The 23,017-nt window shown below is 50.1% G+C and overlaps 1 protein-coding gene across 2 annotated transcripts in view; it reads left to right on the top strand.

Annotated features, from left to right (window-relative positions):
• Positions 1–2,414: 2,414 nt before the first annotated feature.
• KIAA1671 (KIAA1671 ortholog) overlaps positions 2,415–23,017 on the top strand; it is a 187,053-nt gene continuing 166,450 nt past the window's right edge. For both annotated transcript variants that reach the window (XM_059895209.1, XM_059895211.1), the window contains exon 1: positions 2,415–2,486. The gene's annotated coding sequence lies outside the window, so the exon portion shown is untranslated. The remainder of the gene's footprint in view (positions 2,487–23,017) is intronic.

Below are 23,017 nucleotides of genomic sequence, written 5' to 3'. Positions count from 1 at the left end.
AGCCAGGGCTGGGAGTGGTGAGTGGGGTGTTGGCTCTGAAAACAGTGTACAACCTGACACCTCTTTGGTCAGGGTGTAATCTCTGGGTGTGTGCTGGCTGGCAGCCTCTCACCTGGGAGGGAAGACACAGGAATGCAGACAGAATCAGCTAAGGTGGGGCTGAGCCAGGAAGTCCCGCCCCTTCTGGGGCCAGGAGGACTCTGGGAGTTGTAGTTTGGCACGTCTGGGATTTCCCCTCAAAGCTTGATGTGGGTAGAAGAACTGACACTGGGCATGGGATGGGCATTTCTTGGGGTGTAGAGTTGGGGGTGAGCTGGCTAGGGCTGGGGACACATCTGAGTTTGGGGTTTCTGTGATAGGTGGCAGAAAAAGGACTGTCTTCTCCCTTCCCCTGCTTAAGTTCTGGGATAGAGAGGAGAGGCCAAGATGGAGGACTAAGCTGGATGGGGAGCTGAGAGACATCCAGTTCAACAGAATCCTCAGCCCACACGTTCTGGTTCATTGAGATTTGCCTGGGAGAGACAGGAAGTTCTGATAAGGTTAGGGAGGAGAGACAGCAGAGGGTATCCTATCAGCTGTTGGTCATTCATGCATTTAACCCAATATTTATTAAGCGCAGTATTTATTGAGCACTTACTATGTACCAAGCCCTGCTCTAGGCACTAAGAATAGGAGTGAACTAAAGAGATAAAAGCCCCTGCCTCCAGAAGTTCTAGAGAGGGCAGCAGACGATAAACAGTGATTTGCCTTTGCTCATACAATATACATGTAATGCAAAAGTCCTGCTTAAAGGTTGATTTTGAGGCATTTTAACTTTCAATCCAACCATTCTCTGTCCCCCACCACGAAGACTCCGCCCTGGGAGTGGTAGACGTATTTAAAAGCCACTCAGTTGGGTCCTACTGATGGCTGTTCTCAAGACATCCAGATACAGATTATTCTAAGATGTAAGACGGTGGGACTTCCCTGGTGGCACAGTGGTTAAGAGTCCGCCTGCCAATGCGAGGGACACGGGTTCGATCCCTGGTCCGGGAAGATCTCACATACCGCAGAGCAACTAAGCCTGTGTGCCACAACTACTGAGCCTGTGCTCTAGAGCCCACAAGCCACAACTACTGAAGCCTGTGCACCTAGAGCCCATGCTCCGCAACAAGAGAAGCTACCACAATGAGATGCCCGCGTGCAGCAACGAAGACCCAACGCAGCCATGGGCGTCATGGGGCCACTGCCTCACCACTTCTGGGTTCCATCACTGTGGGCAAGTCTCAGGCTGCTGCTTGATAAAATGGTGATACTTACTCCAAAACTGCAGATTAAAAGAAACAAGAGATATGATGTGTGTATCTCCTGTAACAGTGGTGCCTTCTTACACACACACACAAACTGAGAGAAAGACAGGTAAGAGAGATCCCTGCCAATTCTCCTGAAGCCATACAGCGTGATGTTCTTTTTCCTCTCTTTGACTTTATTGAGGTCTAACTGACGTACAATAAATTCATGTATGATTTTAGGTCCTTCAGTTATTAACTCTCCGTACATTTCCTTCCTAAGGAAGGAAGCACGAGTCACAAAATACAATTCAATTTATTCGTGCAAATATTGTTTACAATGTCTGTAAGCTCCACGAGAGCCTGTATATTGCCAGATGCTTCACCACTGGGTCCCTGACATCCAGCATACTGCAGGTGCTTAATAAAGACCTATGGAATGAAATGAGTAAAGGAGAGCAAAACAGGCATTTTCCCATTCAGGAGCAGCTTCCTTCGATTCTCTCAACTTGTCCAAAAAGTCTCTATATGCCTCACACCTCAACCCCCACCTCAACACAATGGCAGCAGGCGTGGCATACAGTAGGCGCCCCAGCGGAGTGAACAACCTCCTGCCAGGCCCCTGGTCCTGCGGTCCCGGGTGCAATTCCCCTGATTGCCGCGAGGCGGCGCGAGCGCTTCGCGCAGACACCCCCCCACCCCCCACCCCCCCAAGCCGGCGCCCGCAGCCCAAGAGATTCAATGGGCGAGGCTCTACCGTGCGCCTCCTGAGTTACCGGGCTGCATTAGACTCTCGGGGGCGCAGACCCGGCGGCCGGTCGGTGTCCATTGCGGGGGATCCCAGCCAGAGCCGGGGACTGACCCCGGGAATGCGGGCGGGGATCATGAACAACGTTCTGAGTCCGGCGCGGCGGGGTCGGGGCTCGAGGGCCGGGACCGCTTCCGGGAGGAGTGTCGGGGCAAACTCGCGACCTCTGACCTGTCTGACCGTCCCCCGGTCCTGGCGCCGGCCGAGAGCACGGGTCCGCTGGCAGCGCTCCGCCCCGGGGCCCTCCGCGCAGGCGCCGCCGGCCACAGTTCCCATGGCGACGGGGGCGCTTCCCCGCCCGAGGCCCCGCCCCCAGCAGGCTAGGCTGCGCTGGGCCGCGGGCAGCGCGGGCAGGTGCCACGGGCTGCGGGCAGGTGGAGGCGCGGCGGGCCGGCGGCGGCGGCTCTAGGGTAGGTTGAGCGGCGGCCGCGGTAGATGGGGGCAGGCCATCCTCCCCCTGTCCCCGGCCTGCGAGGGGGCTGGGGAGGCGGCGGCCGGCGATGGCCGCCAAGTTTCTGCTCGGCTGAGGCCCCGGGAGAAAAGTTGGCAAAGTTGGCCGGGGAAGAGGTGGGGACCCGGTGGATCTCCCGGGGCTTTGGGTCTGCGGGGAGGGGGCATCTCGATTTGGGAGCCGGGAGGTCTGTCTCTCGAGACTTGGGAGTGGATCCTGCGGGAAGATCCCTCACTGGGCAGCCAATGGATCCCACGCCACCCAGTTGAAGACTTGGGAGTCGATCCCAGGGGTGGATTGGGCGCTGGTGGCCTGGGGTCCCATTCGCTCCCCAGCCTGGGGGTTACTGTGGACGGTGATTGGAAACTGGGAGCTAGTTGATCCCTCTCCTCTGACCCCCACTGGTCCGAGCCTTGGGAGTGATTCCGAGAGGAGATCTGGTGGCCGGGAGCTGGGGTATCGCTGGAGATCCGTACCCAGCCTGGAACTGCTAAGATCCGGACGTCCGTGCAGGTTGGAGGCCCAGGAGGTGGACACGGGGAAGCGGGGGTGCTGATCGAGGCGGAGCCCGGGGCGAAGGGATCCTGCGGGCACCTGGGGCGGTGGAGAGAACAGCGCGTGGGGCCCCACGGGCTCCGGGGCTCCGGACGCGCCCTCCACGCAGGGCCTGCGCACCCCTCCGCGCGCCTTCTCAGGGCAGAGGCGCCCTGATGGGATTAAGGCTCAATCCCCCTGCTCCCGGTAGGCTCGGGTGGCCCCCACCCCGCTGGCGGCGCTGCCTAGGGCTACAGGCGGGACCCAGGGGAAGGGAAGCGGCCCGTTGACCCCCGAGCCGGGCCCGACCTTTCCACACCCTCCTAGCACACACTCGGCACGGAGCCGCGGCGCCGCGCCCTGAAACCCTGCTTCTCCGCTGGTCGGTAGCCGGTCGGTAGTGGGGCTGCCGTGTGACCTCCGCGCGCCGCCTAGGTGGCCAGGGCTTCCTGCCCGCGGGACTGAACTTTCTCCAAACAGAAGCTGCCATTACCTTTTGGAAAGGAAAGGGCTATACCTGTTGCACAAAGAAAGTGCTTTTTCTTTGCAGCTTCTTTGTGACCTTGGACAAAACACTTAACCTCTCTGAGCCCAGGTCTCCCTTTCGGGCAAAATGGAGTGGGGGTGGGGGTCACAGTCCTCCCTCGTCTGGGTGACTGGCAGGATTAATAGGTATAAAGGGTATGAAACAGGTACAGGCTCTGTAAATATTAGTGGGCCCTCGTTCTGTGGTCTCTCCTTTCCCTTGTCTCATCCCCGGCCGCTTCCCCTCGGGTATCTGAAGGAAGGCTCCAGAAACCCAACTTGCTGTCTTTTTAAACTGCAGGATTAGGCAGATATTTAACTTAGTCTTTCTTCCAAAGGGGTTTAATTGCCCCTCTGATCCCCCTTGCAGAGAGAAGCTCTAGGGTTTGGCTAATCAGTAACCAGGGCATTTGGACAAGACTTCTCCCTTGGCCCAGCTTTCCCTTTGCTAATCCATCGAAGCTCCTGGACAAACATGCATTCACCCCCAGACACCGGTGTCTCATCCTTGGGACAGTTCCAGAGGGAGTTGTGCATCCACTAGCCACGGTCCTGGTGGTTTTATGGGGAATCCTTTTTAAAGGATTTGCATGCTTGACAAGGGGGCAATTATCCTAGAGAAGTACAGGGTTTCATTCAGTACAGTGTCTGGACATGTGAGAAGCTCATTCGGTCAACCAGTGTGTGTATTGAGCACCTACTATGTGGCAGACACTAGAAATGGTGGACCCAGGGCAATATAGGGTCTGTCCTCCTGGCTTGCGATCTAGCTGTGAGCAATCAGCTTGCCCTGCAGTCCAGTGAGGCAGCTGTACTGATTCTTGATGTTGGGGGTATAACCCTCACCCCAGATTCTGAGTCTGGAGGTGCCCCACCCCCCCTTGGAGGTCCTGGGGGCTGGCTTTTATTCAGAGCTGACCTTGGCAGGAGAATGGAACAGCCCACTATCTGGCCATGAGCCTTTCTCCCCTCTCAGCATCACCAGAATACATCTCTGACCATCTCAGAAAAAGAGCCTCAGAGGAATGTTTTAAATGTGCATTCATTAATTAATTCATTCAACAAATCTTTCAAGACACCATGTCAAAGAGGAGGCACACCCTTAAGGGGTAAATTCTTTGTGAAAAGAGGCAGTTGTCCAGAAGGAGAGAGCTGTGATAATGGGAAGAGGGGCTGATGACTTCTGACCTGGAGTGGGGGATGGTGGGCAGGGGGTTTGTTTCTTGGAGATCGTGCCCATGGGGAGAGGATGGCGTTATGCGCTGGAAAGAGGGAACAGAAAGGCCTGGGCACCTGGACAGAGGAGGGAGCATAGGGTGTTGGCTGGAGATCCTGACAGGGGCCAGGTCAACCATTCCCAGGGGTTTGGACTTTATACCGGGGCAGTGGGGCACTGTGGGAGTTTCTCTGGGGGAGAGGGATGGAGTCAGATGTGTGTTTTGGGAAGCTTGCCCTTCTCTTGAGGAGGCTGGATGGGAGATGGTGTGCCAGGAGGCTGGAGACTGCTCGAAAAATCCAGGTGAGAGGTGATGACGGAACTGCACTTAGAGACAGTGGTCAGTGTTGTGTTTCAAGAGCCATGCAGTTGAAGACCCCTTCCTGGAGGCATGGCAGTCAATCTGGAGAAGGAAATCCCCAGTGAAGGTGGCCTGAATATTTTAAGTGTCAGTATTTCATTCAATTCAGCAAACCTTCCTGAGCATCTGTTGTCACCTGCCCTGGGAGGGTCATAAACATCTGAGGGGACTTTACCTTGGAACCCTCACCACCTTCCTGTGTGAGGGGGTGGGGCTCATCATTCCCATTTTACAGATTCAGGACTCAGTGTTGTGTCAGTGAGGCCTTTGTCAGCCGCCAGTGGCAGAGCAGGGATTTGAACTTGCTTCCAGTTTGCAAATCGCGGATGTTTGGAGTTAGGGAAGTTGAGTAGAGAAGCCACAAATGTTGGTGAGGTTGGGTCAGGGTGCAGCAGGGGTAAACCCAGGGAGGCTTCCAGGAGGAGGCAGGGATAGAAAGGAGGGAGTCAGCCAGGGAGACTTGGGGGCAAACCCTGGCGCTGCCCCTTCCTGGCTGTGGTCTGAGGCCATGGTATTTGGTTTGAGACTCAGTGTCCTCATCTGTAAAATGGGCTTATGATAGAATACTCCCCTCCCTCAAAGGGCTGTTATACAAGTTGAGAGAAGCAGTGCATGGACATTACCAGGCATAGTGTCTGCACTGGTCTGTGCCCACTAAGTAGTGGGTATGATTATTATAATAGATGTCATCACGGCGTGTCATTTTATATATATATATATATATATATATATACTATATATATGTATATATACACACACTATATATATATATATATATACACTATATATATACACATACTATATATGTATGTGTGTGTGTGTGTATATATATATATATATATATACACACACACACACACACACACACACAATAGTGTTTCAGGCAGGTGGTGCCTGCCTCTCCCAACCTGGTCTGTTTGGTGGGGGGGGGGGGTGGGGGGGATGTTGGATGACCATGGGTGACACTTGAGCTGAGTCTTAAAGGAGGAGAGGGCAAGGATGAGGACATTGCCGGCAGCAGGAGCAGCACAGGCAAAGCCAGGGCCATTAGGAGAACTGCGTGCTCATTAGTATACCCAGAGTACAGGGTGTGTTGAAGGAATAAAAGACCATTAGCAACAAAAATTCTCTTTACACCCCCTGCCACTCCCTAAATACCCAAACAGGAAGGCTTTGGCAGGTTTGGGATTGAGAGGAGGGCAGGGGGAAATCTCTGTCCAGGAGTTTCACATTTCTTCCCCCACTCACCCATCCAGATTATAGGAGTGTGACCCCAGACAAGCCATTCCCCTCCTGGGACCTCAGTTTCTTCCTCTGTAAAATGGGAGGATTGGAGAGAATGTAGAGAAAGCACATAACACGTCAGAACAACTGCTTTTCACTGAACCCTTTACATGTGCTGGGTTCTGGGCGAAGCTCTTTTGTTCTTTTTTTATTCTTCACAACAAGCACAGGCGATGCCTGCTTTGGGGACCCTTGATTCTGCAGTTTATAAAACTGAGGCTTTGAGGGGTCCTTCTGCCCAAGACCACTACTGAAACTCCTGTCATTTACAAAGAAGCTAACAAACTTTGAATTGAGAGATACACACACATGCACACACAAATTTTTTTTCCCTTCAATGTGATGGATATTTTATTGAGCATCTTCTATGGGCAATTCAAAAGAGCCTCTGCCCTTAGGAATTCACTCCACAGAAATCTGGTCAATTGGATAGGAGGAAGGGAGGGGGAAGGCAAAGTGAGACAGATATGGAAATGATTATGGATTGACTTCTGGGAAGCAGTTATCACTGCCACATTTGCTAATTGCTCAGCTGAATGACCTTTGAAATGTTGTATAGCCTTGTCTCCACTGAGAATATAAAATACATCCTCAAAGGCTGATCTTTGGATATTTACATCACTGAGTCAGAAGAGATACACATGCACACACACACACACACACACACACACACTCACACACACACAGTATAATAATAACATATATATATTATTGTGAAAATAACATGTAACACACCAAACACTTCAAAGACGGCAAAATGATTTTATGTTAAGTGAAAAGTAAAATCCCACCCAAGACCCCCGATCCCACTCCTCAGATATAATGCAGTCAGCAGTTTCCCTCGACCCTCCAGAAACTTTCCACATACATATGCTCTGTTTACTTCTTTCCAAGCCCTTATCACACTCTGCTATCTTAAGTTGTTGTTGTTGTTGTTTTGTCCACTCTGGAACCAGATGGAAAGAGTTGCATCTTGGTTCTGCCACTTATTGGCTGTGTGACCTTGGGCAGGTGACTTAACCTCACTGAGCCGCAGTTTCCTCATCGGTAAATGGAGATAATAACAGGTCTTACCTCTGAGGGTTGCTGTGAGGAGGAAATGAAAAGGGACTGGCACATGGTCAGTGCTCGGTGTGTGTTGATTGTTATTATTATTCTTGTGCCTTGTGGTGGTTGTAGTGGAGGTGGTATTGCTTCCTCCCCCTCTAGATAATGCTCCAAGAAGGCAGAAACCCTATTTGTCTTCACTGCTGTTTCCTTAGGAAACAGTTGTGGAATAAAGAAATGAATCAGTATATGTGGACATACGCTTTGAACAACAACAATCGTAAGACAAAGAATTTCAAGCAGAAATTAAAAATAGATGTGGACCCATTTTAGACTGTGTTGACTTACTGCACTCTTTTAGAAAACTGAACAATACTTCAGTGCATGAAGGTGCTATTAGTTATTGAGCACATGCCCTGTCTAGACAAGCTAGACAATACTAGGGCATTGAGTGGTTTGTTTTCTTGCTATGACACACAGTGTCACAGTGACATCCCTGCTCGTGTGTCTTTGCATACTTGTTGAAGTCGATGGGAGGACACATTCCAAGATGGGGAACAGTTGGGATAAAGGGTGTTTAGAATGTTGATCTCACCTGCTCAGTTTCCCTCCAGAGTGGCTGTACCTTTCCTACTCCCTCCAAGGCTGGAAACACGTAGTCCTTTGTGTCAGTCAGGTTTCTCCATGATAATACTGTGTAACAAATGTCTCCCAAATCGCAGTGAATTTTTTTTTTGTCTGCGTTGGGTCTTTGTTGCTGTGCACGGACTTTCTCTAGTTGCGGCGAGCGGGGGCTACTCTTCGTTGTGGTGCGTGGGCTTCTCGTCGTGGTGGCTTCTCGTTGTGGAGCACGGGCTCTAGGCGTGTGGGCTTCAGTAATCGTGGCACATGGGCTCAGTAGTTGTGGCTCACGGGCTCTAAAGCACAGGCTCAGTAGTTGTGGCGCACGGGCTTAGTTGCTCCACGGTATGTGGGATCTTCCCGGACCAGGGCTCAAACCCGTGTCCCCTGTATTGGCAGGTGGATTCTTAACCACTGCGCCACCAGGGAAGTCCCTGCAGTGACTTTTAACAACAAACATTTGTTTCATACTTGGGGGTCATCAGATGGCTTGGCTGACCTTGGCTGGGCTTGGCAGGGAGGCTGGATTCCAGGCTTTGGGTTGGGTTCCCGTCTGCCCTGTGTATCTTCATCTTGGTCCCCAGGCTGACAGGCAGCAGCCAGCCAGGACACGCTCTTCTGTGGTGGACAACAGATGCTCAGGAGCTCACTGGGAACCTGCAGAGCCTCTGAAAGCCTCCCCTTGGAACTAGGAAGGTGTCATTTGTGCCCTCATTCTCTTGGCCAAAGCAAGTCACATGGCCAAACTCAAATCAATGAGATGGAAGTATGATCCTCTCATGGAGGCTGAGAGGGAGCTAGTATATATCTTCTGAGCAGGAATACAGCCTGCCACATGGGGCAAGGAGGTCCTTGCCAAGGTGGAGGGTCCGCCCAAGAGGTGGCGGTGAGCATCGTGGCTCATGATTTGTGGGGGACACAGCAGAGCAGGGGTCTGAGTAAGGAGACCTGGTTTGAGTTTATAGCCCAGAACAGGCAGTTCACCTCTCTGAGCCTCAGTTTCCTCATCTGGAAAATGGGAATAATGCGTCTTCTCTGGCAGAGCTGCTGTGAAGCTTGAAACAGTATTAAATAAGGAGGTGCTTTCTGTGACATGAGGTGCGAAGGTGAGGGATAATCGTCTTGATGATGGTTTTTGCTCTGGACTTTGTTCCTCAAGCTCTGGTACCTGTAGCCAGTGGACTGGGAGATCACAGTGAGACCAAGGGGAGGCTGTGGTGATCAATCTGGCTTCAAATCCCAGCTCTGCCCCTTATGGTCCTCGTGACCCTCAACCAGTCTCATCACCTCTCGGAACCTCAGTTTTCCTGTTTGTAAAATGGACACAGGGTGCTTGTGACCATTAGCAAGAAGGACTGTGAAACACTTGGCATGAAGTAGATGACAAATAAATGGTCCTGTGACTGCGGAGCTGGGGTGGGGGTGGGGGTTCCTGATTGGGGTGGAGTGAGGAATTCTGCAAAACTGGATATCGGTTCTGCAGAATTGGCTATAGAGTTAGATATTCCCAACATCCCTTGGGAATAATGCAGAGAATCTGGATCCAGAGTGCCTGTGTTCAGACCCCAGCTCCACTACTTTCCAGCTGTGTGACCTTAGGCAAGACAGTTAGTCTCTCTGTGCCTCAGTTTCCTCCTCTGTAAAATGGGAGTAACAATGGTGCCTGCCTCCTGAGGTGGATGAGCATTAAATGAGTTAATACATAGTGCCCTATAATGAGTGTACATGTGTCATTTTTATAAATTAATTAATTTATTTATTTTTGGCTGCGTGGGTCTTCATTGCTGTGCACGGGCTTTCTCTAGTGGCAGCGAGCAGGGGCTACTCTTTGTTGCAGCATGTGGGCTTCTCATTGCAGTGGCTTCTCTTGTTGCGGAGCACGGGCTCTAGGCACGCGGGCTTCAGTAGTTGTGGCATGCGGGCTCAGTAGTTGTGGCTCGTGGGCTCTAGAGCGCAGGCTCAGTAGTTGTGGCACACAGGCTTAGTTGCTCTGCAGTATGTGGGATCTTCCTGGACCAGGGCTTGAACCCGTGTCCCCTGCATTGGCAGGTGAATTCTTAACCACTGTGCCACCAGGGAAGTCCCTACATGTGTCATTTTTACAATAATACTATTGTCATTATTACTAGTATCATTATTGTCTATGAAGGTCTGGTGAAGTTGCTTCTGGTCCTTGGAGCACCAGGGTCCTGGGGAAAGGAGTGACTTAGGACCCCTGCTTCCCAGCAAGTGTTTTTCCCCTTCTGCTGTAGCTGGAGGGCTGTCAGTTAATGAATCACTGTTTACATGACTTTCTGTCCCCAAGGCGAGCCTTGACTATCCACTCAGCCCCATTCTGGCCAGGGAGGGGTCTTGGATGCTCTGCGTTTAAGGAATGTTCACACCGCCCCATTGTGGAAGCAATCAGCAGGTTTCAGGGAGCCCATGGTTATGAGTATCGGCTGGAGGCCACCTGAGCTAGCTGCAGGGTTAGAAGTCACACTTACTCCTTCATTTCGTGAAAATTTATCCTGTATCTATCACTTGGCAAACCCCGTGCTGGCCATGGGGAAAATGGGATCTGCTTGATGTCAGGGCTGGATTTTTGGAGAAAAGTCGGGTGGCGCCGGCATGGGATACCTGTGTGACCCTGTGTAGGTTGCTTCACCTCTCTGAGCATTTCCCCGTCGGTGAAGTGAGTCTCAGATGGGCCAAGGTGTCAGTGAAGGTGAGAGAGGACAGCCTTTGACCTGTGTGTACCTGATGGTCTCTGCCCTGGCTCCTGTGCCTTCAGAAGTTTGGGGAGATGACTGAGTCTGCTGTTGCTCCATCTGCTGAGACCTGGCTTTTGAGAACACTAAATGTTATTTAGAGTGAAATAAAATAATAAGTAGGGAGTTTTCATTCTGTCCCAGGCACTGTGCGCATCATTGTTTTATTTGATTCTTATGTCCCCATTTTACAGATGAGAAAACTGAGGCTCAGAGAGGGAGTCCCATGCCCAGGGCCTCTACTAGGAAGGGGGAATGCTGATCCTTGCAGCCTGACTCAGCCCCTGTGCCCTGAATCCCTCCTTTGCTGCCTCCCTGGCAGTAAAGCAGGCCAAGCTAGACAATCCTAGTGTTCCATCCCATCTGTACTGTCATTGCTGTGTGACTCTGGGCAAGTGACTTTGCCTCTCTGAACCTCAGTCCTCATCTGCAGAAAGAAGATGCTAGGATTTTCCCTGTGGGGTGGTTGTGGGGTTAGGTGAGGTAACCGTGCACATAGTAGGCACTTTAAAAATGGGAGCCCTGCACCATAAAAAGATCAGTTTAGTATTCTTAAAAACTGTCTGTAAGTTATGCCAAGGAATGACTTTATGAATCACTATATAAATCTTCCTTGTTTGTAGTAGCAGAAGTAGTCATAGTAGCAGTAATTCAAAATAATAATTAGCTTTGATGGACTGCTTCTTATACTCTAGTTCCTTGTGCATTATTATATCCAATCTTTTCTCGGTGCTAGTGTTGTTCCCATTTTACAGATGAGGAAACTGAGTCCCGGTGTGGTGAACCTCCTTGCCCAGAGCTACCAGCTAGTGGCAGCCCTCTTGTGTGTGAATCTCCTTGGTGGAGACACAGCTGCACTTTCAAAGGCTCCAGGTCAGGGCTGTGGCTCTGTGTTGACGTTTCTTTTTGTTTTGCTTCCTCAGTGAAGAAAGCCCTTTCTGGGTGCCATCCTGTTTACCTGAGGCGTGGTGAGGCACCGCTGTGGGAAGGAAGCCCAGGGTGTGCGGGGCCCACCGGCAGTGGGAGGCCAGAGGGCACACTGGGTACACCAAGGTCACTCTGTGATTTCCTGCCACCCCGCCTGCCCAGACATGGAGCCTGGGCCTTAGTGGGCACAGTGCCTGCCAAGCCCTGCCCAGTGCCCTGGGCTGGGCTGGGGAGTGACTCGTTGGGGAACTCCCAGGGCCCTTTGGCCTGGGAAGCTGCCCAAGTTTGTCTCTCCCTTTCATTTTAGGCCCCAGCCCTGGAAAGCTCATGTCTTTGTTTCTAGAATGGATTACCTGCCTGCCAGGGACTTGCTTGGCATGAGAAGGGGTCCGAGGCCATGGGAGAGAATGCAGAATATATTAGAATGAGTTCTGGGCCACTAGTCAGGACCCCTGAGTACCCACTTCTCTGCTGTGTGTCCTTGGGTAAGCCCCTTCCCCTCTGTGGGCCTTTTTCACAGGGGGAGGGGCAACTGGATGAGTAGATCCCAGAGCCTCTTATTCCTGCTGCGCTTCTGGGAAGAATCAAAACCAGACCTTTGAAAGGTAGGGCCCAGGAAAAAACCAAAAAGAACAACAACAAAATCCCACCATTTGTTGAAGACCTACTGTGTACCAACTGCCTTGTTAGGGAGGTATTACATCTACGTCTTCTGTCAGTCCTCAGAATGACTTGGACAGGTGGTATTACTAACCCGTTTTACAGATGAGAAAACTGAGCCTCAGAGACCTGAAGCCTTCCTCAAGGTCTCTTAGCTTGAGGCAAGAAGTGGCAGAGGCTGGATCTGAACTCAGGTCTGCCACCTGGAAAACTGCCAACCCCTATGGTAATAACTCAACGCAGTGGGTCCTCCCACCTCCCCATGACCATGCTGAAAATACCATCTCTCCCCTCAGAACTTCCCGGGCAGTGTATCCCTGTCCTCTTTTGGGATAGTTGGTCATTTTCATCTTTGTTATTAATTAAGCACCTATTGTGTACCAGGGCCTGGGCTGGGCCCTGGGTCTCAGAGCTGCCTGGGATATAGCTCCTGCCCTCCCAGAGGGTACAGATGAGGGGTTACAGGGCAGCGTGCCCAGGGCTGTGATGGCGGGTGTGGGGCCCATGGGGGCACCGGGGTGGGGACGCTGTTCTCCTGGCCCCGCCTCCTGGCAGCCTTGAAGCAAAACCATTTCTCTTGACATGCTCAGACTTGGATGAGATGGGAAGCTGTGGCAACCAGCATTCCAGCTCCTTCTTGGAGAGGTGAGGTGTGCCGGGTTACTGTCGGATTTAACTACAGGGAGGAGATGATAAGACGTCCAAGTGTCGCCTTTATCCAGATGCCTTCATCACAGCCCCTCTGCCCTCCTCCTTTTCCTTCATTAAAGGGGGGGATGGGGTGGAGGGGGGCAGCAAAAAGCTCTGGAGGAATTTTTGGAATGCCCAGAATGCTGGCTGACCCAGCAGAGCAAGTGTGAGCCATTTGCCCTGGCTTTAGTGGGCTCGGCTGGGCGACCGCAGGGGCTTTCTGGGTGTCGCCCAGTTCCTGTGCCAAGGCCCAGGTCACCCCCGGGAAGGTGGCTCTTCTGTGGACCGTGGCAGCGGCCCACCATGATGACACTGCTCGGTTGGGAGCCATGCAGCCCTGGGGTCACCTCATGCCTCTGTTTTGTCCCCAGCCATGGGCGTGGCTTCTTCTCTCTGCATGGGTGTCCATGCCATGGAGCGCGGGCGCTGATGCCCATCTTTCAGCCCGGCCGGGAGCTCCCGGTGAGGTCACGTAGGTGAATGTTGGGGTGAATGGCCAGTTGATGTTCGTGCTGGTCTACTGGGGTGGGTGGTGATGTTAAGTAAAGCCCCCACTGTGCGCATGCATCCTTCTGCAGTGCCACAGGCTTTCTATAACCTTTACTATTTACACCTGGCCAGCCCTTCTGCCTTAAGGTGGTGGCAGGAGATAACTGTTCAGTGCTCTAACGGTTGATTCTCAGTTCATTTTCCAAATTAATAATTTTTATTCTCTTTTTATCCTTAGTACAATATGTTTACATCATGCTACAGTACATGTTCATTGTCAAACATTTACAAATACAGATAAACAAAAAGGAGGAGGTAAAACTCATACAATCCCACAATCGAAAGATAACCAGGGCTCATGTTTTGCAGTGTGAGTTTTAGACTTGTGCACAGTACATGTGATGGAGAGATGTCAGCACTGCATTCTGCGGTTTAGAGTGTGGGCTTTATTCTCAGGTGGCTTGAATCCAAATCCTGACTCTGGAATGTCCTAGCTGTGTGACCTTGGGTAGGTCACTTTCCCTGAGCCTCAGTTTCTCCTCCGTGAAATAAGGTGGCTGTGAGGATTAAATGAGTCAATGTCTGTGAAGTGCTTAGAGAGATGGCTGGGATACAGCAAATGCTTCATGTTTACGAGCTACCGTTTTACACGTATGCATATTTTTTCTTGTTTTGAGTGTTGCGCCCCTTTCTAGCAGTGCTGTAATCTACAACTGGCGGGTTTGGACATTAGGCTGGGGGTACACCCTGACCACCTCATGGCAGGGCCAGGGCCAGCAGTGGGGGCTGCTGAGAACGGGGGTCGGGCCAGCTGGTTTGGCTGACACAAAGCACTCCGGGCACGCTCACAAGCTGGTCCTGATCTTTATCGCTCAGGGATGCTTCCTGTCCCCACTGAGTCCTGGGCGTTTGTCCAAATTAAAGCCGCTGGCTGGTCCCAGCAGCTGGAGGTGGCCCCTGTAAATGAGCTCACCGAGAACCTTTCTTCTTCCTCCCTTGGCGGCCGCAGTGGCTTCAGAAGGATGGGCTCAGCCACAGCTGGGAAGAGGGACAGGGTCGGCTGGCCACCTCTAAGCAGGTCTGAAAGTAGGAAGTCACCTGGCACCAATGGGGACCCTCAGAGAGAGGGAAGGGGTTTGGGGAGCCATCGGGCAGGACAGTTAATGGAGCCTGGCTTTCAGAAGTGAATTTGGGGTTGGCGACATCCATGGGGGGCAAGCAGTGGCGTGCTTTACCAGCTCAGTGACCACGGGAGAGTTAAACAACCTCATCCGCCCTCAGTCTTCTTCTCTGTAAAATGGGGCTAATAGTAGGTCTCACCTTATAGGGTTGTTGTACTATGATATGTAAAGGTCCTAGCACAACTGGACCCATAGTCAGCACCTCCTCCTCCTCCTCCTCGTCATCATTTGTACATTTAAAACAGCACGGACTGAGCCAGACACTATGCTAGGTGCTCGCTATGCATTATTTCCTAGTCATGAATTGCCGTTGCTGTTATTAACACTGTTGTCCTGCTGTCTGATTCCACACTGCTTGGGAGTATGTTTAACCACAGCTTCACACCTTTGAGCATGTGATGAAACACTCAGCACACAGTCAGTGATCGATAAAAGGCAACCACAGCGGTTATTATTATTAGGTTTGCTGGCACTACACACAGCTGTTGGACAAGAGGCAGCTCCCTCACCAACCCAACGTCTGTAATTTGGAGCGCCTGCCCCGTGAGTGTTCTTCTGGGGCTGACCTTGAAATCCAGGTTTGGGACTTCCCTGGCGGTCCAGTGGTTAAGATTCCGCGCTTCCAACGCAGGGGACGTGGGTTCAATCCCTGGTTGGGGGACCAGGATCCCGCATGCCGCATGGCACAGCCAAAAAAAAAAGAAAACCAGGTTTTCCTTGTCCATTTCAGTGCCATGCCCCTGCCCCCATCGGCAGTCCTCCTGGCTGTTTATCCACTTCAGCTGCTCTGAAGGATGGTCGCCGCATCCTGGGGGTACCCCCGGGATCCTCCAGAGTGAATATTGAAGCCACGACACGGTACATCCCAAACGTCTCTCCCAAATTTGGGCGTGATTAATCTGGCTGTTGTCGTGGAGGATGGTATAAAATTTGCCCCCGGAAACTGTATTTTTAGGGGGTGGGTCTTGGAGGCAGGGCGTTGGGAGGATGACTGCTCTTGCGGGCCGCTGGCTCGGGCTCTGGCTGCAGTCTTCATCTTCTGCTGGCTTGGAGTGCGGGTGGGGGGTGTCCCTCTAACTGTGCTTCCAGAGGCCGACCGATGCTGGGAAATCTTCAGTTCCAGCGTGTGTCTACTGTGAGGGGGCGGGGTAGGCGGCTGGAACAGGCCGGGACCCCAGCTGGGTTTCCCTTCTATCTGAAATCTAAGATCATACTAGAGAAAGATGCTAAGTACTAAATATAATTCTTTGGGTAGTTCTTAGTACCGAAACAAGACAGAATCATTATAGAACACAAGCAAAAAATTAAAATACAAGATAAAAATCAACCAAAATGTTACCACCCAGGCAGATATCACAGTGATAACAAAGAAAATAATAAGTTAATGTCTATTGAGCACTTGCTAAATGCTTTACATGCTTTATCTCACTTCACCTACTCAGAAAAAGGTATTTCTGAGCGATTTTAATTCGGGACCCTGTGCTCATGAATGCGTGGTCAGAACCACCCAAAAGATCTGGTCCCCCATTGATCCTTCCGTCGACCCCCTAGGATGTGCCAGACACGTGCTAACTCACTTCATTCTCACGGTGACTCAGAGAGGCAGGAACTCTTCTTGTTCCCATTTTCCAGATGAGGAAACTGAGGTCCAGAGAGGTGAAGTCCCTAGCCCATGGTCACTCAGGAGGTGGGATGTGAACCCATGTAGAGCCTCTGTTTTGAGGATTTAATGCATCAACTCTGTGTTTCCCAAACTCCAGTCATTCCTGTATCACCTTGAAAATTTTTCATATTTATGTACCACCTGGGACTGTTCCTCAGTTAACGTTTTTCTTGAACTTGACTCACTTTTTAAAGTAACAGCTTTATTGAAATACAATTCACTTACCATATGATTCATTCATTTAAAGCGTACAATTCAAATTACAGTTAAAAATAGAACTACCATATGATCCAGCAATTCCAGTTCTGGGTATTTATCCAAAGAAAATGAAAACACTATCTTGAAAAGACATCTGCACCCCCGTGTTCATTGTAGCATTATTCATAATTGCCAAGATATGAAAGCAACCTAAGTGTCCATCGATGAATGAATGGATAAAGAAGGTGTGGCATATATATACAAGGGAATATTATTCAGCCATAAAAAGGAGTGAAATCTTGCCATTTGTGGCAACATGGGTGGACCTCAAGAGGATTAAGCTAAGTGAAATAAGTCAGATAGAGGAAGACAAATACTAGATGATCTCATTTATATGTGTAATCTAAAAAAAAACCAAACAAACCCAAAACAAAAACGAGACCTCCAGTACATAGATACAAAGAACAGATGGGTGGTTGCCAAGCGGGGGCGGTGGCCCTGGGGGTTGAAATGGGTGATCAAAAGGTACAAACTTGCAGTTATGCAATAAGTCCTGGGGATGTGATGTACAGCATGATGACTCTAATAATATTGTATTGCATATTTGGAAGCTGCTAAGAGAGTAGATCTTAAAAGTTTCATCACAAGAAAAAAACTTCTTGTAATTATGTGTGGTGATGGATGTTAACTAGACTTATTGTGGTGATCATTTTGCAACATATACACTTGAAACTAATATAATGTGTGTCAATTATACCTTAATAAAAATTTTTTTAATAAAAAGAATTAAGAAAGTATATAGTTCAGTGGTTTTTAGTATATTCACAATTTTAGGACATTTTTATGACCACAAAAAGAAATTTTGTATTCATTAGCAGTCATTCCCCACTTCCTTCCAATTCCCCCAGCCCCTGGTAACCATTAATCTACTTTCTGTCTCTCGGATTTGCCTATTTTGGACATTTCATATAAATGGAATCATACTGTATGTAGTTTTTATTCTGGCTTCTTTCACTCAGCATAATGTTTTCAGGGTTCAGCCGTGTTGTCAAGTGTATCAGGACTCCATTCCTTTTTATGGCCGAATAATACTCCATTGTATGGCTCGATGACATTTTGACTCATTTTTAAAAAACTTAAAAATATTAAAAAAGATGTTCAACATGCTGGTTATATTTGATCTAAAGCATGGGGAAATACATCACTTAAAACCTTTTTTTTAAACTATAACTGGAGATTTATTATATTCTAATACAGATCATTTATAAATGCAATTTCTTTATTCAAAAGTTCCCTCTCTTTTTATCTGTGTACAATTTGCAAAACTATTCTGAAAGCAGAATATATGTGCACGAGTCTGCAAAGACTGCAAATTCAGAATATGGTAAATGCTTTACAAGTTACTTTCAAAAAACTATCTGCTGTATAACTGATTCACTTTGTTATAAAGCAGAAACTGACACACCATTGTAAAGCAATTATACTCTAATAAAGATGTTAAAAAAAAATTAAAAAAAAAAACTATCTGCCACAACTGGGCCTTTACAGTGCCTTTTTCTCTTTTCTTTTTTTTTTTTTTTTTTTTGATAAAAATATTTCAATGCCAGCCTTCCTTCCGCTGCATTATCACTGTGGTACATACACACTCCATGCCCTGATGTACTTGGGACCGTACATTGTAAACTCTTAACAGGCCACCCACAAAGTGAGCTGTTTTATCGTGTCGTGTCATTGTTACATTTGGGGGAGGGGGGTGTGATGAGATATTTTCCATTTTGTCCCATGAATGAGAAAAACACAGTCTTCTGCTAGAACAGAGGAGAGATTTAAATTTCAGCGTTGATTGCTCCCATGCTGTACGCTGCCCCCATCCACATATTGGGTTGAACGTATGAAAGTGCCATTTTTGTAGCCCAACAATGGTGGAATATTGTAATTTCATGTGGTACAACCTGAGGATGACCCCACCAGGTCAGCAATATTGGTCCCTGTTTGCAGATGAGAAAACTGAGCCTCAAGAGGGAGGTGACTCAGCAAACACAGCCAGGACGGGCAGAACTGGGAGCCAAAGTCCCTACTCATTTCATGGCCTCCCTTGGCTCTTGCAATGACACTGCTGACTCACCGGTGGTGGATGGGAGCTTTGGCTTATTTTTTCAGCAGCAGGGACGGGTTTCCCTGCACCATCCACGCTCCCCTCCGTTCCACGTGGGCTGGCCACGTGCCTACTGCATGCCCTGCAGGAGGCCGCTGGCTGGGAACCGAACAAGTCTACCCATCTCTGGTCTCCAAGGCCCCTGACAACCTGGTCCTTCCTCTCCCCATCCTGAGCCAGCGACTCGGGGCTCTTGGCCCTGCTGCAGCCGGGAACGCTGAGCCCTGCGCATCCCTCCCTGGAGGATTGGTCCATATTTGGCAATTCCCTGTCTACAGAGCAGGATGGCAGAATCCCCAGGGGCAGGCATTGGATCTGGGCCCTAACCAGGCTGTCTGGATTTTTGTGCCTTTCCTTTGGAAGCCTTCCTTTCTAGGGGAGGGAACAAAAGGCCTCGAGTGTGTGTTTCTCTCAAGGTCACAGAGCCAGCTGGGAGCTGCTGCGCAGGGACAAGGTGTCAGGATTCCTGCCACCTAATTCCTGCTTCTTCCCCCCGACACCCTCCCGGCCCCCTAGAGCCCCCCTGCTGTTGGAGGCACCCGTCCTTGCTGCCCCCTCACAGCAGGTGTGAGCTGGCTGGGGGTGCCACACAGCCCTCGAGGTGTCTGCGTGGAGCTCCAGCACCCACTGGCCACCCGCCAGGTGACTTGGGGAGCCCACCGGGCCGGTCACGGCTTGAAGATAGTCCAGCACCCAGCACCCCAGCAGGCGGAGGAATGGGTTTGGCCCTTTCCTCACCCATCCCCCGCATGCTGGGGCCCACCCCTGGCTCAGCCCATGGGCCACCTGCCCCTGGCTGCGCCTGAGTGTGCCGGGCTTTGCAGGAGAAATGCTGCCTCGGTCCTCCCCGCCCCAGGAGGACAAAGCCTTCCAGGGACCCTGCCAGTGGGGAGGGGAAGGGGGAGACAGAGGCGGGGTAACTGGACCAGCAGAGTCACAGCCCAGTGTGGATGACCACGGTTCCACAAAGAGATAGACCCCAGTTCCAGTCTTGCCTCTGGACAAGTCACATCACCTGCCTCTACTTCCGTTTCCTCATCTGCCAGATGGGTGTGATAGGCCTGCTTCAAAGGACTGATAAGGGTTGGGCCTCAGTAAATGGCCATGTAATGGGGGAGGGGGTAGATGGAGCTGAGCAGGCAGGCTCTTGTGTCCAGGAAGCCTGGGCTCAAGTCTTTGGCTTCACCACTTGCTGCCTGTGTGACTCCAGGCAAGTTGAGTCCCCAGGCTCAGTTTCCCTGTCTGTACAATGGGAATGACAGGAGAACCAATTTGAATGTGCTGTTATGAGGATTGATTGAGATGCTGCCTGTGAAATTCTTATTAGCTGGGCATGTCTTTGGAAGCTGTTATTATTATTATTAATATAATAATAATGTTTCCACAGTATCAGCATCGGATGCATCTGAGTGTGTTTATTGGATGACCTTGCAACCTTGGGGCTGTGTTTCTTTGAAAAGGGGGAAACCAAAGGGTGATGGAGGCAGGGGGATGGATGATGTGAACCCTCAGGGGCCCTTCCTGTCCAGAGATTCTGGATAAAATGTTTGTCCAAGGCCAGGGACTCTGTGTTCTGCTGTCTGGGCCCTTGACAAACGGGGTCATTGGCCTTGGTGAGGCGAATGGGTGGATGGTAGGCAGGATCCACCCCCAACTTCCTGCTGGGGTGTGAGTCAGAAACAGAAAGGCCTGAGTGTGTCCGAGTCCCTCTAGCCCTGTGGTCACTTGGGGGCACCCACCTTCCCCCCCTTCCCTCCCCCGGGGTTCTGGTGGGGCCCAGGGGTCTGATGTGCTCATAGGTTGTTCTATGGACTGGTTTCTCACCCTTAGATTCGCAGCGCGGTGGGGTGGGAGAGCTGGGGCTGCTGAAGCCCAGAGAGGGCAGGGTCTTTGACCTGTGTCACCCAGCAAGCCGAGGGCAGAGGGCTCTTGACTCTGGGCTCCGGGCAGGGACATTTTATTGCTGCATTGGCCTCTGTCCTCACTGAGTTTAATTTCTCCACTTTCTCACCTGCAGTACATAGTCTTTATTCCTTACTCATAAGTGGCACCTGGTATTAACCAAACCACGAGGCCAAAAATACACTTCCCTGGACCTACACATTTTTCATGTGGGTGTCCTCCAAAAGCTCAGAGGGGGGATGGTAATAACAGCCACCACCATCATATAGCTGTTAATACACTGAACACATGCTGTGAACCAGGCACGCTGCTCTGCACTTTATAACGATTAATTCATTTCATCCTCCCAGTGGCCCCATGAGGCAGGGGTTGTTATTTTTATACTCATTTTACAGATGTGGTAACTAAGGTACAGAAAGGCAAAATAACTTGCCCAAGGCCACCATGGTAGAACTGGGATTTGAACCCCGGCAGCAAAATCTGGCACCAGATTTTAAAAATAAAAATTATATTAAAATTGTGGTGAAGTACACATAATGTAAATTTAGCATCTTAACCATTTTTAGGTGTACCGTTCAGCGGCATTAAATATGCTACCGTCATCACCATCCATCTCCAGAATTCTTTTCATTTTGCAAAACTGAAACTCTGCACCCATTAAACACTAGCTCCCCATTCCCAGCTTCCCGCATCCCCTGATAACTGTTACTCCACTTTCTGTCTCTGTGAATTTGACTAGTCTAGATACCTTATGTAAGTGGGCTCATGCAATATTTGTCCTTTTGTGTCTGGCTTATTTCACTGAGCATAATGTCCTCAAGGTTCACCCATGTTGTAGCCTGTGTCAGAATTTCCTTCCTTTTTAAGGCTGAATAATATTCCATTGTACATAAACACCACACTTTGTTTATCCATTCCTCAGTCGTGTACCTGGACACTTGGGTTACTTCCACATTTTAGCTATTGTGAAGAATGCTGCTATTAACATGGGTGTACAAATATCTCTTTGAGATCCTCCTTTCAATTATTTTAGGTAGTTACCCAGAACTAGGATTGATGGATGGTATGATAATTCTATTTTTAATTATTTGGGGAACCACCACACTGTTTTCCACAGCAGCTGCACCATTTTACATTCCCACCAGCAACGTACAACCGCATCCCACCAACACCTGTTATTTTCTGTTTGTTTTTTTTTAAACACCAGCCATCCTAATAGGTGTGGCTGGCACCTGATTTTTGTGGGAGATTCTTAGAAGCTGTATTTGTGAGGCCTCAGTTCCTGTTAGAATGCCTGCTGCATCATGGGATGCGTTTTCTGGAAATATTTCGGCCTCTCCCACCCGACTGGGAACTTTCTTAGGATGAGCCCCAGGGCCGCCACAGGGGTGCTGGCCTGGGTTAGGTGCTGAGGAAACGCTAAAGAACTCGATTCTCACTGACCCAGGGCACACCCTGCCATGTGTCTTTTTTAAGGAGAAACGCTTAAGGCCCGGATCTTATTCTTCCAGGATGTTCTCTGGGCACCGTAGTCCCAGCTTCTGGGTCACTGGGGAGGAAGCAGCGGCTGAATACCTGGCACTTGGCTGTTCAGAAGAAATACCCTCCCACCCCCGGCAGCTTTAAGAAAATACAGGTGCTGGGACCACCATTTGGAGGCTCATACTCCGTGGGTCTGGGGTGGGGCCCGAGCATCTGTTTTAAAAAAGAAATCTACCCAGGTGATTCTTAAGGGCATCTGGCCCAAGAGGCACGCCCATATAACATGTCACTCGACTCTGGCTAAAGCTGCGGAATTTATCACAAAAATACCCGAGGGACGTGTGTGTCTGCGTCTTCGCTAGAGTGAGTGAGTTAATGAATGAATGAGTGCTGAGTTCCCCAAGTTCTGTCATCCCCACACCATCTTCATAATTTTTGCCCCGTCTCTACAGGCATACCTCGGAAATATTGCGAGTTCGGTTCCAGACCACCACAAGAAAGCCAATACGATAAAAAAGCGAGTCACGTGAATTTTTGGATTCCCAATGCACACAAAAGTTACGTTTACACTATACTGTAGTCTGTTAAGGGTGCAATAGCATGATGTCTAAAAAGACAATGTACATACCTTAATTAAAAAATACTTTATTGCTCAGAAATGCTGATCATCATCTGAGCCTTCAGCTAATCGTAACCTTTTTGCTGGTGGAGGGTTTGAAATATCGCGAGAGTTACCAAAATGTGACACAGAGTCAGGAAGTGAGCAAAGGCTGTTGGGAAATGGCACCTATAGACTTGCGCAACG

This window comes from Balaenoptera ricei, chromosome 14 (genome assembly GCF_028023285.1).
Source record: "Balaenoptera ricei isolate mBalRic1 chromosome 14, mBalRic1.hap2, whole genome shotgun sequence".
NCBI lineage: Eukaryota > Metazoa > Chordata > Mammalia > Artiodactyla > Balaenopteridae > Balaenoptera > Balaenoptera ricei.
This window is presented reverse-complemented; position numbering and strand designations above follow the sequence as displayed.